Source organism: Arachis stenosperma, chromosome 2 (assembly GCF_014773155.1).
Source record: "Arachis stenosperma cultivar V10309 chromosome 2, arast.V10309.gnm1.PFL2, whole genome shotgun sequence".
NCBI classification, from domain to species: domain Eukaryota; kingdom Viridiplantae; phylum Streptophyta; class Magnoliopsida; order Fabales; family Fabaceae; genus Arachis; species Arachis stenosperma.
The window spans coordinates 83,685,736-83,695,532 of NC_080378.1; the positions used below are offsets into that span (position 1 = coordinate 83,685,736).

Below are 9,797 nucleotides of genomic sequence, written 5' to 3' on the forward strand. Positions count from 1 at the left end.
CATCCTTCTATTTATGGACTAATACTATTCCTCAATGAACAATTCGAACTCCATCTCTCTTGATAAATTCGAATTCTTCTACTTCTTCCTTCTATTTTTCTTTTCCTCTGACACCTCAAGGAGTCTCTATACTGTGACATAGAGGATTCTATACTTTCTTATTCTCTTCTCTTTCATATGAGCAGGAGCAAAGACAAAAGCATTCTTGTTGAGGCTGACCCTGAACCTGAAAGGACCTTGAAGCGAAAGCTAAGAGAAGCTAAGGCACAACTCTCTGTAGAGGACCTAACAGAAATCTTCAAAGAAGAAGAACCAATGGCAGCCAAAAATAACAACAATGCCAACAATGCAAGGAAGGTGCTGGGTGACTTTACTGCACCTACTCCCGACTTCTATGGGAGAAGCATCTCTATCCCTGCCATTGGAGCAAACAACTTTGAGCTTAAACCTCAATTAGTTTCTCTAATGTAACAGAATTGCAAGTTCCATGGACTTCCATTGGAAGATCCTCATCAATTTTTAGCTGAATTCTCGCAAATCTGTGACACTGTCAAGACTAATGGGGTTGACCCTGAGGTCTACAGACTTATGCTGTTCCCTTTTGCTGTAAGAGACAGAGCTAGGATATGGTTGGACTCACAACCTAAAGAAAGCCTGAACTCTTGGGAAAAGCTAGTCAATGCCTTCTTGGCAAAGTTCTTTCCACCTCAAAAATTGAGTAAGCTTAGAGTGGAAGTCCAAACCTTCAGGCAGAAGGAAGGACAATTCCTCTATGAAGCTTGGGAAAGATACAAACAATTAATCAGAAAGTGCCCCTCTGACATGCTTTTTGAATGGAGCATCATAGGTATTTTCTATGATGGTCTCTCTGAACTATCCAAGATGTCATTGGATAGCTCTGCTGGAGGATCTCTTCATCTGAAGAAGACGCCCACAGAAGCTCAAGAACTAATTGAAATGGTTGCAAATAACCAATTCATGTACACTTCTGAAAGGAATCCTGTGAACAATGGGACAAATCAAAAGAAAGGAGTTCTTGAGATTGATACTCTGAATGCCATATTGGCTCAGAACAAAATATTGACTCAGTAAGTCAATTTGATTTATGAAAGTCTGTCTGGAATGCAAGCTGCACCAGGCAGTACTAAGGACGCTTCATCTGAAGAAGAAGCTTATGATCCTGAGAACCCTTCAATGGAAGAGGTGAATTACATGGGAGAACCCTATGGAAACACCTATAATTCTTCATGGAGAAATCATCCAAATCTCTCATGGAAGGATCAACAGAGATCTCAACAAGGTTTCAACAACAATAATGGTGGAAGAAACAGGTTTAGCAATGGCAAGCCTTTTCCATCATCTTCTCAGCAACAGACAGAGAATTCTAAGCAGAGCCACTCTGACTTAGCAACAATGGTCTCTAATCTAATCAAAACCACTCAAAGTTTCATGACTGAAACAAGGTCCTCCATTAGGAATTTGGAGGCACAAGTGGGTCAGCTGAGCAAGAAAATTACTGAACTCCCTCCTAGTACTCTTCCAAGCAATACAGAAGAGAATCCAAAAGGAGAGTGCAAGGCCATCAACATGGCCGAATTTGGAGAGGAGGAAGAGGCAGTGAACGCCACTGAGGAAGACCTCAATGGGCGTCCACTGGCCTCCACTGAGTTCCCTAATGAGGAACCATGGGAATCTGAGGCTCATAATGAGACCATAGAAATTCCATTGGATTTACTTCTGCCATTCATGAGCTCTGATGAGTATTCTTCCTCTGAAGAGGATGAGTATGTCACTGAAGAGCAAGTTGCTAAATACCTTGGAGCAATCATGAAGCTAAATGACAAGTTATTTGGTAATGAGACTTGGGAGGATGAACCCCCTTTGCTCACCAAAGAACTGGATGACTTGTCTAGGCAGAGATTACTTCAAAAGAGACAAGATCCTAGGAAGTTTTCAATACCTTGTACCATAGGCACCATGACCTTTAAGAAGGCTCTGTGTAAACCTCATGCCTCTCTCTGTAATGGAGAAGCTAGGGATCTTTGAGGTACAAGCTGCAAGAATCTCACTAGAGATGGCAGACAATTCAAGAAAACAAGCTTATGGGCTTGTAGAGGATCTTCTGGTAAAGATTGAAGACCATTACATCCTTGCTGATTTCATAGTCCTAGAGACTGGGAAGTGCATGGATGAATCCATCATCCTTGGCAGACCCTTCCTAGCCACAGCAAAGGCTGTGATTGATGTGGACAGAGGAGAATTGATCATTCAAGTGAATGAAGAATCCTTTGTGTTTAAGGCTCAAAGATATTCCTCTGTCACCATGGAGAGGAAGCATGAAGAGCTTCTCTCAAAACAGAGTCAAACAGAGCCCCCACAGTCAAACTCTAAGTTTGGTGTTGGGAAGCCACAACCAAATTCTAAGTTTGGTGTTGAACCCCCACATTCAAACTCTAAGTTTGGTGTTGGGAGGTTCCAACATTGCTCTGAACATTTGTGAGGCTCCATAAGAGCCCACTGTCAAGCTACTGACATTAAAGAAGCGCTTGTTGGGAGGCAACCCAATGTTATATTTTATCTATTTTCCTTTGTCATTTTATGTTTTCTGTAGGTTGATGATCATGGGAAGTTGGTGGACGAAATTGTGATCACTAATATTGGCTCTTTGGTATGTACACAAAAACTATTGTGGCTCTTGTTGAATTCACAACTCCGTTCAACTAACCAGCAAGTGTACTGGGTCGTCCAAGTAATAAACCTTACGTGAGTAAGGGTCGATCCCACAGAGATTGTTGGTATGAAGCAAGCTATGGTCACCTTGTAAATCTCAGTTAGGCAGATTAAAATTGTTTATGGTTTCGAAAATAGAAATAAGAAAATAAATGAAATAATAAAAGGGATAGAATACTTATGTAGATTCATTGGTAGGAATTTCAGTTAAGTATATGAAGATGCTGTATGGCCCAAGGACGCCTGCTCTCCTATTGCTTCAACTCAATCTTTCTTACTCCTTTCCATGGCAAGCTGTGTATAGGGGTTCACCATCAGCGGTGGCTACTTTCAATCCTCTCGGGAAAATGGTCCTCTGCGGCTGTCACTCGCATGGCTAATCGTCTGGAGGCATCACCCATGGTTGATGGCTACATCCCATCCTCACAGTGAAAACTACGCTCACGCACTCTATCACAGCACGGCTAATCACTGGTTGGTTCCTGCGCCTACTGGAATAGAATCCCTTGATTCTTTTGCGTCTGTCACTAACGCCCAGCACTTGCAGGTTTGAAGCACGTCACAGTCATTCATTACTGGAATCCTACTCGGAATACCACAGACAAGGTTAGACTTTCCGGATTCCCAGGATCCTACTCGGAATACCACAGACAAGGTGAGACTTTCCGGATCCTCATAAATGCCGCCATCTATCTAGCTTATACCACGAAGATTCTGTTGGGGAATCTAAGAGATACACATTCAAGCTCTGTTGCATGTAGAACGTAAGTGGCTGTCAATCATGCGCGTTCATAAGTGAGAATGATAATGAGGGTTATCTGATCATCACATTCATCATATTCTTGGGTGCGAATGAATATCTTGGAATAAGAATAAAAGAGAATTGAATAAAAGAAAATAGAACTGCATTAATACTTGAGGTACAGCAGAGCTCCACACCCTTAATCTATGGTGTGCAGAAACTCCACCGTTGAAAATACATAAGTAAAAGGTTCAGGCATGGCCAAATGGCCAGCCCCCTCCATGATCAAGTGACCGAATGAATAATGACTTAAAGTGGTCAAAAGATGACTAATACAATAGTTAAATGTTCTATTTATAATAAACTAGCTCCTAGGGTTTACATGAGTAAGTAATTGATGCATAAATCCACTTCCGGGGCCCACTTGGTGTATGCTTGGGCTGAGCTTGATCAATCCACGAGCTGAGGCTTCTTTTGGAGTTGAGCTCCGAGTTATGACGTGTTTTGGGCGTTCAACTCCGGATCATGACGTTTTTCTGGCGTTTAACTCCAGACAGCAGCATGTACTTGGCGTTCAACGCCATGTTACGTCGTCAATTTCCGAATAAAGTATGGACTATTATATATTGCTGGAAAGCCCTGGATGTCTACTTTCTAACGCCGTTGAGAGCACGCCATTTGGAGTTCGGTAGCTCCAGAAAATCTATTTCGAGTGTAGGGAGGTCAGAATCCAACAGCGTCAGCAGTCCTTTTGTCAGCCTTTTTCAGAGTTTTGCTCAAATCCCTCAATTTCAGTCAGAATTTACCTGAAATCACAGAAAAACACACAAACTCATAGTAAAGTCCAGAAATGTGAATTTAACATAAAAAATAATGAAAACATCCCTAAAAGTAGCTTGAACTTACTAAAAACTACTTAAAAACAATGCCAAAAAGCGTATAAATTATCCGCTCATCACAACACCAAACTTAAATTGTTGCTTGTCCCCAAGCAACTGAAAATCAAATAGGATAAAAAGAAGAGAATATACTATAAATTCAAAAATATCAATGAATATTAATTATAATTAAATGAGCGGGACTTGTAGCTTTTTGCTTCTGAACAGTTTTGGCATCTCACTTTTTCCTTTGTAGTTTAGAGGGATTGGCGTCTCTGGGGAACTTAGAATTTGGGATAGTGTTATTGACTTTCCTAGTTAGGCATGTTGATTCTTGAACACAGCTATTTATGAGTCTTGGCCGTGGCCCTAAGCACTTTGTTGTCCAGTATTACCACCGGATACACAAATGCCACAGACACATAACTGGGTGAACCTTTTCAGATTGTGACTTAGCTTTGCTAAAGTCCCCAGTTAGTGGTGTCCAGAGCTCTTAAGCACACTCTTTTGCCTTGGATCACGACTTTAACCACTTAGTCTCAAGCTTTTCACTTGGACCTTCATGACACAAGCACATGGTTAGGGACAGCTTGATTTAGCCGCTTAGGCCTGGATTTTATTTCCTTGGGCCCTCCTATCCATTGATGCTCAAAGCCTTGGATCCTTTTTACCCTTGCCTTTTGGTTTTAAGGGCTATTGGCTTTTTCTACTGCTCCTTCTTTTTCTATATACTCTTTTTAGCTCCATTTTTTTTTCGAATGCTTCTTCTTTTTCACTGCTTTTTCTTGCTTCAAGAATCAATTTCATGATTTTTCAGATCATCAATAACATTTCTCTTTGTTCGTCATTCTTTCAAGAGCCAACAATTTTTAACACTCATAAACAACAATATCAAAAGACATATGCACTGTTCAATCATTCATTCAGAAAACAAAAAGTATTGTCACCACATCAATATAATTAAATTAAATTCAATAATAAATTCGAAATTTATGTACTTCTTGTTCTTTTGATTTAAAACATTTTTCATTTAAGAGAGGTGAAGGATTAATGGATTTTATTCATAGCTTTAAGGCATGGTTACACACTAATGATCATGAAATAAAGACACAAAACATAAATAAACACCATACTAAAAACCGAAAACAGAAAGAAATAAAGAGCAAGGAATGAATCCACCTTTAGTGGCGTCTTCTTCTTGAAGGACCAATGATGTTCTTAAGCTCTTCTATGTCCCTTCCTTGCCTTTGTTGCTCCTCCCTCATTGCTCTTTGATCGTCTCTTATTTCTTGGAGAATGATGGAGTGCTCATGATGTTCCACCCTTAATTGTTCAACATTATGGCTCAAATCTTCTAAAGAGGTATTGAGTTGCTCCCAATAGTTGTTGGGAGGAAAGTGCATTCCTTGAGGCATTTGTTGATGATGAACTTCCTCATGTTCTTCTTGAGGGCCGTGAGGCACTTCTCTTGTTTGCTCCATCCTTTTCTTGGTGATGGGCTTGTCTTCTTCAATGGAGACATCTCCATTTATGATAACTCCGGCTGAGTAACATAGATGGCAAATAAGGTGAGGGAAGGCTAGCCGTGCCATGGGTGAGGACTTGTCGGCTATTTTGTAGAGTTCATTGGAGATGACCTCATGAACCTCTACTTCCTCTCCAATCATGATGCTATGGATCATGATGGCCCGATCCACAGTAACTTCAGATCGGTTGCTTGTAGGGATGATGGATCTTTGGATGAACTCCAACCATCCTCTAGCTACGGGCTTGAGGTCCAGTCTTCTTAGTAGGACCGGTTTGCCTTTAGAGTCTATTCTCCATTGGGCGCCTTCCACACATATGTCCATGAGGACTTGGTCCAACCTTTGATTAAAGTTGACCCTTCTTGTGTAGGGGCGTTCATCACCTTGCATCATAGGCAAGTGGGATGCCAACCTTACATTTTCCGGACTGAAATCCAAGTATTTCCCCCTAACCATTGTGAGATAATTCTTTGGACTTGGGTTCATACTTTGGTCATGGTTCCTAGTGATCCATGCATTGGCATAGAACTCTTGAACCATTAAGATTCCAACTTGTTGCATGGGGTTGGTTAAGACTTCCCAACCTCTTCTTTGAACTTCATGTCGGATCTCCGGATACTCATTCTTCTTGAGCTTGAAAGGGACCTCGGGGATCACCTTCTTCTTTGCCACAACATCATAGAAGTGGTCTTGATGGCTCTTGGAAATGAATCTTTCCATCTCCCATGACTCGGAGGTGGAAGCTTTTGCTTTCCCTTTCCCTTTTCTAGAGGATACTCCGGCCTTAGGTGCCATTGGTAATGGAAAAAAAAAAAAAAGCTTATGCTTTTACCACACCAAACTTAAAATTTTGCTCGTCCTCGAGCAAGAAAGAAAAGAAGAGTAGAAGAAGAAGAAGAGAATATGGTAGAGAGGGAGAGAAGTAGGTTCGGCTATATGGGAGAAGAAGGGGTTTGTGTTGTGTGAAAATGAAGAAGAATGGAAGGTTATTTATAGGGAGAGGGAGGTTGGGAGTTCGGCCATTTGGGTGGGAATGGGTGGGAAATTGAATTTGAATTTTATGAAGGTAGGTGGGGTTTATGGGGAAGAGGAGGTTGATGTGAATGGTGAATGGGGTAATTGGGAAGAGGATTTGAGGTGATTGGTGAAGGTTTTTGGGAAGTGTGATATGGGGAAGAGTGAAATGATATTTGGATTAAGAGAGTGTGATTAGGATTAAAAGGTAAGGTGGGAATGTGGTAGGTGGGGATCCTGTGGGGTCCACAGATCCTGAGGTGAAAACAAATACCATTCCTTCACCATATAGGCATGTAAAATGCCTTCATGCATCATTCTGGCGTTCAAACGCCCATTGGTGCATGTTCTGGGCGTTCAACGCCCATGTAATGCATGTTTCTGGCGTTGAACGCCAGTTTCATGCTTGTTCCTGGCGTTCAGCGCCAGTTTGTCCTCTCTGTGCATATTCCTGGCGTTTAACGCCAGGTTGTTGCTTGTTTCTGGCGTTCAGTGCCAGAATGGTGCTCTGTTCTGGCGTTGAACGCCGGCCAGATGCACCTTACTGGCGTTGAACGCCAGTCTGCGCTACCTCCAGGGTGAAAATTTTTTTCTTCTGTTTTTGACTCTGTTTTTAATTTTTTTTTTTTGATTTTTTTCGTGACTCCTCATGATCATGTACCTAATTAAACACAAAAATAACAATAAAACAAAATAAAATAAAATTAGATAAATAAAATTGGGTTGCCTCCCAACAAGCGCTTCTTTAATGTCAATAGCTTGACAGTGGCTCTCATGGAGCCACAAGGTGATCAGGTCAATTTAGTGTAGTCCCAACACCAAACTTAGAGTTTGGATATGGGATCTCAACACCAAACTTAGAGTTTGGTTGTGGCCTCACAACACCAAACTTAGAGTTTGACTGTGTGGGCTCTTCTTGACTCTGAACTGAGAGAAGCTCTTCATGCTTACTCTCTTTTGTCACAGAGGGATGGCCATATGCCTTAAACACAAGGTATTCCCCATTCAATTGAAGGACTAATTCTCCTCTGTTGACATCTATCACAGCTTCTGCTGTGGCTAGGAAAGGTCTTCCAAGGATGATGCATTCATCATCTTCCTTCCTAGTGTCCAGGATTATGAAATCAGTAGGGATGTAAAGGCCTTCAACCTTTACTATCACGTCCTCTACTATTCCATAGGCTTGTCTCACTGACTTGTCTGCCAATTGTAATGAGAACAAGGCAGGTTGTACCTCAATGATCCCCAGCTTCTCCATTACAGAGAGTGGCATAAGATTTATTCCTGACCCTAGGTCACATAGAGCTTTTTCAAAGCTCATGGTGCCAATGGTGCAAGGTATTAGGAACTTGCCAGGATCTTGCTTCTTTTGAGGTAGAGTTCTCTGAATCCAAGTATCCAGTTCACTAATGAGTAAGGGAGGTTCACTTTCCCAAGTCTCATTACCAAACAGCTTGGCATTCAGCTTCATGATAGCTCCTAAATATTGAGCAACTTGCTCTTCAGTAACATCTTCATCTTCTTCTGAGGATGAATAGTCTTCAGAGCTCATGAATGGCAGAAGGAGATTTAATGGAATCTCTATGGTCTCTAGATGAGCCTCAGATTCATCTGGATCCTTAATAGGAAACTCCTTCTTGCTTGAGGGACGTCCCAGGAGGTCTTCCTCACTAGGATTTTCGTCCTCCTCCTCCCTTGTGCATTCGGCCATATTGACTATGTCAATGGCTTTGCACTCTCCTTTTGGATTCTCTTCTGTATTGCTTGGGAGAATACTGGGAGGAGTTTCAATGACTTTCTTACTCAGCTGGCCCACTTGTGCCTCCAAATTTCTAATGGAGGATCTTGTTTCATTCATGAAACTGAAAGTGGCCTTTGACAGATCAGAGACTACATTGGCTAAATTAGAAGTGTTTTGTTCAGAATTCTCTGTCTGTTGCTGAGAAGATGATGGATATGGCTTGCTATTGCCCAGCCTATTACGTCCACCATTGTTAAAACCTTGTTGAGGTTTTTGTTGATCCTTCCAGGAGAAATTTGGATGATTTCTCCATGATGAGTTATAGGTGTTTCCATAAGGTTCACCTATTTAATTAACCTCTGCCATGGCAGGGTTCTCAGGATCATAAGCTTCTTCAGAAGCTGCCTCTATAGTACTGTTGGATGCATGTTGCAATCCATTCAGATTTTGAGAGATCATGTTGACCTGTTGAGTCAACACTTTGTTCTGAGCCAATATGGCATTCAGAGCATCAATTTCAAGAACTCCTTTCTTCTGAGGTATCCCATTGTTCACGGAATTCCTCTCAGAGGTGTACATGAACTGGTTATTTGCAACCATGTCAATGAGCTCTTGAGCCTCTTCAGGTGTTTTCTTCAGGTGAATAGATCCACCTGCAGAATGATCCAATGACATTTTCGAAAATTCAGAGAGACCATAATAGAATATATCTAATATGGTCCATTCTGAAAACATGTCAGATGGACATCTCTTGGTCAACTGCTTGTATCTTTCCCAAGCTTCATAGAGGGATTCACCATCTTTTTGTTTGAAGGTTTGAACATCCACTCTCAGCTTGCTCAGCTTTTGAGGAGGAAAGAATTTATCCAAGAAGGCAGTGACCAGCTTATCCCAGGAGTCCAGGCTATCCTTAGGTTGTGAATCCAACCAGATTCTAGCTCTGTCTCTTACAGCAAAAGGGAAAAGCATGAGTCTGTAAACTTCAGGATCAACTCCATTCGTCTTTACAGTCTCACTGATCTGCAAGAACTCAGTTAAGAACTGATAAGGATCTTCAGATGGAAGTCCATAAAACTTGCAGTTTTGTTGCATTAATGCAACTAGCTGAGGTTTCAGCTCAAAGTTATTGGCTCCAATGGCAGGAATGGAGATGCTTCTTCCATCAA

General features: G+C 41.5%; 1 non-coding gene across 1 annotated transcript; it reads left to right on the forward strand.

The window, feature by feature from the left end:
* The first annotated feature begins 9,364 nt into the window (after nucleotides 1-9,364).
* LOC130964222 (small nucleolar RNA R71) lies at nucleotides 9,365-9,468 on the forward strand. The gene has a single exon (XR_009080324.1). It is a non-coding gene; the product is annotated as a small nucleolar RNA R71 (small nucleolar RNA).
* The last annotated feature ends 329 nt before the right edge of the window (nucleotides 9,469-9,797 follow it).